This window comes from Coptis chinensis, chromosome 6 (assembly GCF_015680905.1).
Source record: "Coptis chinensis isolate HL-2020 chromosome 6, ASM1568090v1, whole genome shotgun sequence".
NCBI classification, from domain to species: domain Eukaryota; kingdom Viridiplantae; phylum Streptophyta; class Magnoliopsida; order Ranunculales; family Ranunculaceae; genus Coptis; species Coptis chinensis.
Window position 1 is genome coordinate 71,706,641 of NC_141461.1, and position 10,001 is coordinate 71,716,641.

General features: G+C 41.2%; 1 long non-coding RNA gene across 1 annotated transcript; it reads left to right on the plus strand.

Annotated features, from left to right (window-relative positions):
• The first annotated feature begins 3 nt into the window (after positions 1 to 3).
• Positions 4 to 10,001, plus strand: LOC147494295 (uncharacterized). The gene is made up of 2 exons (XR_015199369.1): positions 4 to 138; positions 9,674 to 10,001. It is a non-coding gene; the product is annotated as an uncharacterized LOC147494295 (long non-coding RNA).

The window sequence follows — 10,001 nt, forward strand, 5'->3', positions numbered from 1 at the left end:
AAGCCTTTAACCGTTCCAGTTAATCCAATAACACAGTCTGTTCCTGAGAGTGAAGCACGAGTTCCTAATGCTGGTGCAATAGCAAGCACTGATGGTGAACCAAAGTTTGACTCTACCCCTGCTTCATAAGCTTTTCAGGTGATGATTCACAAAAACATTTATTCTTAAACAGTTATTCTATGGGTCTATAATATCGATCTATGTAGCTCACATACAATTTACTTTACTGAGCTCTGTAGCTCTTCTATTTTATTCATGTTATTTACTTACTGAGCTCTGCAGCTCTTCTATTTTATGTATGCCTTCGAAGTACTTTATGTTATATTACATATATTATTGTGCATACTCTACCCCTGTTGCCCCCAAAGTTCATTTGGAACAACAATAGGTGACCCTAGCAGGCTAAACAGATTAATATGAAGCATAACTAGAATCTGATCAGGATCTCATGGGAGCCATTTCAACTTAACTGTAACTGAGAGTTCGATCGCATAGAAGCATATGCCTTTGCAAAAGCAACTTGGTGCCATGAGCACAACACTGTGTTTAATAATGATAGGTCCAATTTATTTTTAAAAAATAAAAAGGGTATCGCCTGAACAGTAGTGGAGGAGTCTTCCTCAGCACCATCATGCTGATATAGTTCCAAGCTAATGATGGTGTGCTAGAATTTGGATCCCACCCAGATCTTCCTAGCAACCCCTGCGTTTGATGTTTTGAGAGCGGCCGAAACTGGCATACAGTTCAAGCTCACAAGAACACTATCTCTTGTTCTAAGTCAAACCGGCATACAGTTTATTGGACAGTTAACGTGGTTATATTCCCTAAAGGCTTAACCCATCGAGGATATTTGTAGTTTAAAATAACTAGCATATAGTTCCAGCTGCATGGGGCTAAGAAAGGAACTGATAGTTAGACTTTCCCTTACTCAGTATCACTGGTTCCAAAGCAAATTGGCATACAATATTCTTGAACAGATAGTGAGCAAATAATTCCCTAAAGGCTTAGTCTATTGAGGATAATAAAGAACGTGCAAGGAATATATTTGATTGCAAGGTGAAGAACTTTATTGATGGTAAAATATGCATAACAAAGCATGAAATAACAATTTACTGATAGTACTTGCAAAGGTACTGTCCGTTCCATGGTTTGACAAGAACGTCACCTTTAACAGTGCGTAGGTAGTACAAACCAGTTTGACCAACCTTGTCGATGATATATGGTCCTTCCTAGTTAGGTCGAAGTTTGTCGTTGGGCTCTGGGTTCTCACGGAAAACTAGATCGCTAGTTTTGAAAGATCGAATCCGGACTCTTTTGTCGTATGATCTCTTCAAAGTCTGTTGGTTAGCAGCTAAGCGAAGTGTGGCACCTTCTCGCTTTTCATCTAGGAGATCCATTTCTCTACATAACAACTCCTCGTTGTCCAGAGTGTGAACCATATCTGACTTCTGAGTGGGAGCTACTAGTTCTGGAGGTATGATAGCTTCAGTTTACAGAGGTCGATGAAAATGGAGACTCACCACTTGATTGACCTTTGGGTGTAGTTGACGCCCATAGGACCTTAGGCATTTCTTCGACCCATAAACCTTTCTCGTCATCTAATTTACGCTTTATGTTATCCAAGATGACCCTGTTAGAGGCTTCAGCCTGGCCATTACCTTGTGGATACCTTGGAGTTGAGAACAGATGGGTGATGTGAAACTCCTCACACGCTTCGGCAAACCCCTCTCTAGCTTAACCGTTACCCATTATCTGAAATGATAACTTTGGGTATGCCAAACCTGCAGACAATGTTGTTCCAAATGAACTTTCTGATGTCCTGTTCTCGAATGAAGACAAGGGGAACTGCTTCTATCCATTTGGTGAAGTAATCCGTTGCGACCAACAAGAATCTGACATTGCCAGGAGCGGGTGGTAGGGGTCCTACAATGTCAGTTCCCCACTATGCGAATGGCCATGGGCTGGCCAATGGGTGCAGTTCTGTTGCTAGAGCATGGATAAGTGGAGCAAATCGTTGACACTTTTCACACTTGCGGGCAAAAACTTGCGCGTCCTTTTGCATATAAGGCCAAAAGTATCCTTGCCTTAGGATCTTGAAAGCTAGAGTTCTTCCCCCAGCATGGTTGCCACAAATTCTTTCATGAACTTCTCGCATAACCTGTTCAACAAGATCTAGGGAGAGACATATGAGATAAGGTCCCATAAAGGACTTCTTGTACAGATCGTCTCCTACGAGGGTGAATCTTTGTATCTTTGCAAGCAGACGCCTTACTATACTCTTATCTTCAGGGAATGTCCCTTCTTTGAGGTAGGACTTGATAGGGTTATATACTAAAAGCATTACTTTTGTATTAACTCTAATTCTTTATATTTTGAATGAGAATCATATGGGCAAATGTTATGCATATTATATATGTTATTAGTTATATACATGTGTCTAATACTTTATGTTGTAGAGGATATGGTGTGAACGCACAGAAGATCATATCATCAGTACCTTATAAAGTATAAGTAATCGTTCACAACCTAGATAGATTTGGACAAACCATTGGTACGGTTGTAGTATAATCTGGTATTAGTCTATCTTGACTATAGGATTACACTAATACACTTTGTGTATATTGAATAGGACCAAGTGAGGTTGTTTCTCCTTATACTGACTATATAAGAGAACAAACACCTCTGTTCTTATGGATGCTTGTCCTCCTAATCCGGATATAATAACGGGCACTTATATGCATTGTACATTGCTTTAAATCATCAATGAGTGAGATTCATTTGTGAATCAACAAACTCGATGGATTGGGTAATGACATTGTATGTAAGGTGTACTATTGATTATAGAAGGAATCTGTGTCCCACAAGAAGTCAGGTTGATGATGTCCCCTTGAGGAGCTCAAAAAGATTGTCATGTAAACCCTGCAGGTGGATTTATTCCGACATGACAATGAGGTTGAGTGGTACTACTCAAGGACATAAGAAGTTGATTAATGTAGTTGTCAGTAACTTGACTTAATCAACGGACATTCGATATCTTAAACACGGGGAGATCAACGAGCATATAATATGGAGCCCATAAATGCTGACACATAATTTGGGATTAGGGCTGTAGTGCAACAATGGCCTTTAGTGGAATAAGCCATTTGTTGACGGACTTGGGTCGTGTGTTCAGGGCAAACATGGTAAGCCCAAGCCCGTCAGGAGGCCCAACCCTAATTTATCCTCATAGTCCCTGTTGTAGCCTATAAATAGAATACTCTTTCTCTCTGGCCAAAATTCACTATTCACTAGTTCTGAAAAAGAGGCAAGAAAAGTAGATTTGAATTCGTTTATGATCTTGAGAGAAAGAAGGGGGTTGGTAGATCGTTGTCCACACAACGTCCAATCTGTTCTAAAGGAATACAACAGAAGATCAAGGGGATGATTTCGGATTTGATAAAGCTTGGATTCTCAGAGTTATCTAAATCGGATTCAAAGGTATGTTTTCCAATCACAAATAGTGAGAACCTATTAATTCCGCTGCGCGTGGTTCTCGCGGTTTGTAGAAATATTTGCATTCTGAATAACGGTTCCTACAGGACTTATATGGATCCATCCAAGTTGGAGTAATGGCTGGAACAACACAAACTGTTGTAACTGGGGCCTGAATGCTAGATTTCTCCTGAAACTCGATAAGGATTGAACGAGATTCTCTGTTGCCCAATATTGAAGCAACATATGCCAAAGCATCTACGTGTCTATTGGCTGACCGAGGCAGTTGATAGAACTAAATGTTCTCAAACTTGCTCTGAAGGCCCCTTACCAGTTCCAGGTATTTTGCCATTCGTTCATCCCTGGCCTCGTATCCACCATCAACTTGAAAAACAACCAGGTGTGAGTCACTAAAAACTGTGAGTTGTGTTAGGCCCAGATCGAGAGCCATTATGATGAGGCCAGCAAGAATGGCTTCATATTTTGCCTCGTTATTGGAAGCATTCCAACCTAACCAGATGGATTTCTCCAATCGTATAATGTCAAGAGTGATTAACACAGCTCCAATTCCTGTGCTTTTGTCATTCGAAGATCCATCCACAAACAACTGCCACCCGGAGCTTGGTTCCTAGGGATCTAGACGGTTTTCTGGAGATTCAGACTGGATGCGATCATCTGAACTGGGGGTAGTTGAGTTGTACCCTGCGTATGCGTAGGTCATTGGGAAATCTCCCAAGAATTCTGCTAGTGCCTGACCCTTCTCTGAGATTCTGGGAACGTAAATAATATCATATTCTGACAGTTGCACAGACCATTTTGCTAACCACCCTGACCTATTCGGTCTTTCTAGAATTGACCGCAATTGGTACTATGTGGTTACTCTGATAGTGTGGGACTGGAAGTATGGTCGCAACTTCTCTGCTGCAAAAACAAGTGCTAGAGCGACTCTTTCGAGTTTTGGCTACCTTGTTTCTGCTGGAAGAAGCGTGCAGCTCAAGAAATAGACATGCTTTTTAACATTCTTTTCATCCACGCATATTAGTACATAACTAATACCGTAGTTAGACGAACAAAGACAAAGATCCAAGACTTCTCCCTCAATTGGCTTGGAAAGGATTGGTAGTGCCCCCAGGTATGTTTTGAGTTAATTAAATGCTTTCTGGCATTTTTCTATCCATGCAAATGAGGTATTCTTTCGCAGTAACTAAAAGAGAGGTTTGCACTTATCTGAACTCTTAGAGATGAACCTGTTCAGAGCTGCTAACCTGCCCGTAACTTTTTGAACCTCTTTCATATTTTTAGGTGAGGGCATATCTAGGAGTGCCCGGATTTGATCTGGGTTTGCCTCGATTTCTCTTTTAGTAACTAGATACCCCAAAAACTTCCCTGATGAGACAGCGAAAGCACACTTTGCAGGGTTGAGCTTCATGCGAAACTCCCTGAGAATGTCGAATGCACGCTTCAGGTGGGAGAGATGATCTCCTCGTCTTAGGCTTTTGATCAAAAGATCGTCTACATACACCTCCACAATGTCACCTATCAATCCTTTGAACATCTTGTTTACCAATCGCTGGTATGTAGTCCCTGCATTTTTCAGTCTAAATGGCATGACCTGATAGTAGTACAGGCCATCCTCGATTGTGAAACTATCATGCTTGTGGTCCTCTTCATGCAAAGGGATCTGGTTGTAACCAGACGACCCATCTGTGAAAGACAATAGTTCATGTTCAGGCGTTGTATCCACCAATTTATCAATTCGTGGCAGAGGGTAGCTGTACTTCAAACATGTACGGTTCAGATCCGTGAAGTCGATACAGATTCTCCATGACCCATTCTTCTTTCAGTGGCATGCCACATGGGGATCAATTCCTGGCATTTATTCAAACGACCAAGCAAACACGTCCTTGTGCTCTCAGAGGAACTGTATCAGAGCCATGCACTCTTCAGAACTCAACATGGTGCAGATGAAAGTGGTTTTTGGTGAGATGCCTCCCCCAATATCCACTTCCTCCAATGGCTCCAGTGAGAGGGGATCCTCCCTCTCTCTTAGGACCAGGTCCGAGAGAGGGGGATCTAACTGTAATTGCTATTTGGCGGGTTGCTCCATTGGTTCAAAAGGGAGTGGGGACTGCTTTGTTGCCAAAGCATAGCACGTCTTGACAACCACCCGATCTCCTCTGATTGTCTAAATTTTCCTATGATTTGGGAATTTTAGACATTGGTGATAGGTGCTGGGAACGGCTCTGAGTCTGTGTAGCCAGGTCCTGCCTAAAATCATGTGATATGGTGTGTTAGCTTTTACCACAACAAAATTTATGATAAGAGTTACCGACCCGGTGGCTCTGGTGGCGGATCTCCCCAACAAATGAGAGCTTTGTCCCCATTGAATCCATACAGGGTTGGGTGGTGGCAACCATCTCCGCGATCCGGGATCTGCAACTTTTTGAATGCATCATAGTAGAGTACATCTGCTGAATTGCCTGGGTCCACCAATATGCGATGCAAATCATAATCTCCAAAAGAGAATGTGAGAACCAGCGCATCCTCATATGGACTTTGGATGTTAAGGCAGTCAGCTTCAGTGAAAAGAATAAGCGGATCTTTCTGGGGTACCACATTGACCTGAGCTCCTGTAGTCAGCTCGCTGTTCATGATCCTCATCTGTTTGGCAATCCGTATTTGATATTACGCACCCTTGTCAGTGACCTGTCCACTTCGTTTACTTGCTTTACTAGAAATCATATTTATCTGGAGTCAGCCATTGAGCGGTTCAAGACACGGGGTCCTAAACCGACGCGTTTGATCTCCTCAGTCATCTTTGTGTTTGCATGTTCGTGTGCCACAAATTGCTTCAAATACCCCCTTTCAATCAGATCCTGTAGTTCATTTTTCAGGGTCCTGTAGGCTCTGGTGTTGTGACCCTTACTCTTATAGAACTAACAGTAGGTTCTTTGGTTTCTGGTACCCAGGGAACCTGGCTTAAGCGGAGCTGGCCATTTGAGGTAACTCTGATTTTTTATCGAGTCCAGAACCTCATCTGGCATTTTGTTCAAAAGGGCAAAGTTTCTGTCCATTGAGGGAAGAGCTTCTTCAGCTCCTTCCACACGTGGCTTCTTCTGCTGCTTTCCATCTACACTATTGGCTACATTTTGGTATTGCCCTCTGGGCATTCGGCCCTTTGGTGACCACGATTATGGTCTCTCTTTGATTTTTGAGGGGAAGAATTTCCATTCCCTTCTTGAGGAACTCCAGGAATTGTCCGACTAGTTTTCTTCACTTCTTGACGTCTGTTCAGGACATCTTTTTCCCACCCCGCATGAGTTTCAACCCTATCAAGGAGTTCCTCTAAATCACGGGGTGGTTTCCTGGAGAGAGATCCGAATAAGGCGTTGTTTTCATCCAACCCTTGTTTAAAAGCTATTATAGCAGTCTGTTCATCACAAGACTCTATTTGGATTGAAATTTCCATGAACCGTTGCATGTAGGATCTCAATGCCTCTCCATTTTTTTTCTTGATGTTGAACAGTGCATCGATCCGTTTAGGTTGATGCTTGTTGCATGAGTACCTGTCTATGAAGGTCCTAAATAGTTTTTCTAAGGACCTGATCTGACGCTCAGGTAATCTGTGGTACCACTGGAGCGTAGATCCAGACAAGGAGGCTTTGAATTTTTGACACATGACATGGTCATATCTCTCATATTGTCCCATAGTGGCACAATACCTGAATACGTGATCCACCGGATCTGACTTGCCACTAAAGACACTGAACTTCGGTTGTCTGTAACCTCGGGGATATGGTTTCCTCATCACCTGTGATGCAAAAGGAGATCTGCATGCCCCCATTATGGCAGATTGAACAAGGGAGTCTTGCATTTTTCTCCCCTTGCTTGTCATCCGATGCATCTGACAGATCAGGTCATTCTTCTCAGTTTCCCATGCAGCTTCTTTGGTAGAATGCTCCTCGGTATGAGCTCTTTTTCTGTGTCAAGGGTTGACATCACGATCCTGGTCGGTTGACTCTGGTTTGGATGCTGTATTCGAGTCCTTATCTGAGTTGTTGTATTCCGACTCAGATGTCTTGCGTCGAGCTAGACCCCCATGCCTTGGGTTCTTTGCACGACCACCTTCTGGAAGGTCGTCATCATCGAGATTGATGAGTGGCTCCTTCCTTGTGTTAGATTGATACAAATGCCTCAGTAGCTGTACTTCTCGTTTAAGATTTCTCCTTTGCTGTTCCAGAGCCTGTACTGCTTGGCTTGCCTGAACAAACTCTGGATTTGTGAGGACAGCATTCTCACCATCTTGATGCTCTTCTTGAGCATTATTCCTGGGGTCTGCACCGGGAATTGCTAGTGCGTCGGTGCTAGTCATGGGTCTTTGGAGGGGGTTGTTCGCGTCGTGGTGACCAGCGTTGTCCCCCTTCAGCTTCAGGTGTCTCATGCTCTTCTTCTCTCACAGCGACACTGCGTGTGGTAGCGCCACCCTTTGTTTTCTTTGCTCCTGCCATCACAACAGTAAGAGTTTTTAGGCTAAATCAATCGTCTGAAACAAATATTTATCTATTTTCGTCCCCACAGACGGCGCCACTAGATGTAGGGGATTTTTCGAGTTTTCCCTGATCTTCCTCTGTGCCTTGTGATCTTGGAACCTTTAAATGAATGGAGAAGGGATGAGATGATTGTGAGTTCAGGGTTGAATTGTCTGACGGCTGCCTACGTATCTCCTTGTTTATTATGGAGAATTATACCCTATCTTGCATAGTTCCTAAGAGCGAAATCCCTATGGTTTATATAGGAAGAGCTTTGAGAGTCCTAGGGTTAGGGCTATCTTCACCGCTTGTGAGTTCCCTTCCATCTTTGGACTCTATCTTCCTATTAAGAATTCCCTCTTTATAGAAGTCTGAATCTAGACCATATCTTTATGAGAGGTAAGTTTCATTGCTGATCATAATGTCCCATCGTGTATGGGAAGATTATACCTACAAGGTAACTCCTAAGATATGTCTTCACGATTCTTTCCTTATCATCAAAGATCGCTATCTTCAGTTTCCTTCTATTCAGGAACTGTCTACATCAGTTCCTAACGACTGGGGTAACTGTTATGTTGGAAGACGGTCAGTCATGTGCCTGACACATGTCCACTAAACACTCGTGCTACGCATGAGATTACTTACTCACAGAACTGATCTGATGGTTCTTGTCTCATTCTGGACATCTATAGTCTTAGGTTATTTCCCATACACGTGTCATCTGTTTAGTGACGGGAAATCCCCCCTACAATATTGTCTTAAACTTTCTTTTACTTATGAAATAGATCTATTTTGCTCTTTGTGGTTTGTTTAATATTTACAATATATCTGTTAATAGCTTTTGATACTTATAAATATTTGAAAAGATATCCGGAATTTCGATACTACGCCACTTAGAAGTAGTATCAATTGATATTTAACAATATTTTGAAAAGAAATTTAGAATTTCGATACTACTCCACTTAAAAGTAGTATTAATTGATACTTAACAATATTTTGAAAAGAAAGTTAGAGTTTCGATACTACTCCACTTAAAAGTAGTATCAATTGATACTTAGCAATATTTTGAAAAGAAATTTAGAATTTTGATACTACTCCACTTAAAAATAATATCAATTGATACTTAACAATATTTTGAAAAGAAATTTAGAATTTCGATACTACTCTACTTAAAAGTAGTATCAATTGATAACATACCTTGGATATCGATTTAGCTCTACAGATACCGTTATCTTTGAACTTTCTTTGACCTGGTATCGAGTCAAGGGTACTACAGATATCGGGATTTGAACTAGTAGCATTTCTCTTGATGACAATTTTGGTAATGAATCTTGTAATATTTATCCAATGTCTTGAATATTTACTCAACTTAAAGACTCACCTTATCATCAATAAATGAAATAAGAAAACTGACTCAAAAACCAACATGCATTGAATTAACATCCCATTAAATTTTAATGAATTACCATTCAATGAATTAACACTCTTAAACCGTCCCGCACACAGATAACCAAAAAATTAAATTTTCAACTAATCCCATTAAACCTCTTCGTTTTCTTGCTAATCCCCCTTAAATTTCCTCATTTTTATAACTTTTTACTTCTTTAAAAAGACCCTCAACCTGCATGAGTCTAACTTGCATTTGTGTAAATCTCTTATTGAAAGCAACAAAGATGGTTCTGCCTGAGTGGTCTCATTGGTCGGATTGCCTTACCAGCGAGTACTCAGACGATGAAGAAGAAGAAGAAAATGAAGATGAATGGCTTCGAGACCCTTAAATTATTACTATGAAAAAAGTGATGATGGGTGTTCAACTGATGGTGATGATGGTGATGATGAGGATGAAGATGAAGATGAAGATGATGAGTGATGTTTTCTTTATGCTATTTACTTTCCAATCGTTCTGTTTATTTTTGAAAATAAAATAAAATAAATAGTTTATTATCGTACTATTTGTGCCTAAAATTCAATTTTTTTACATTGCAATAAACAAAACCAAAA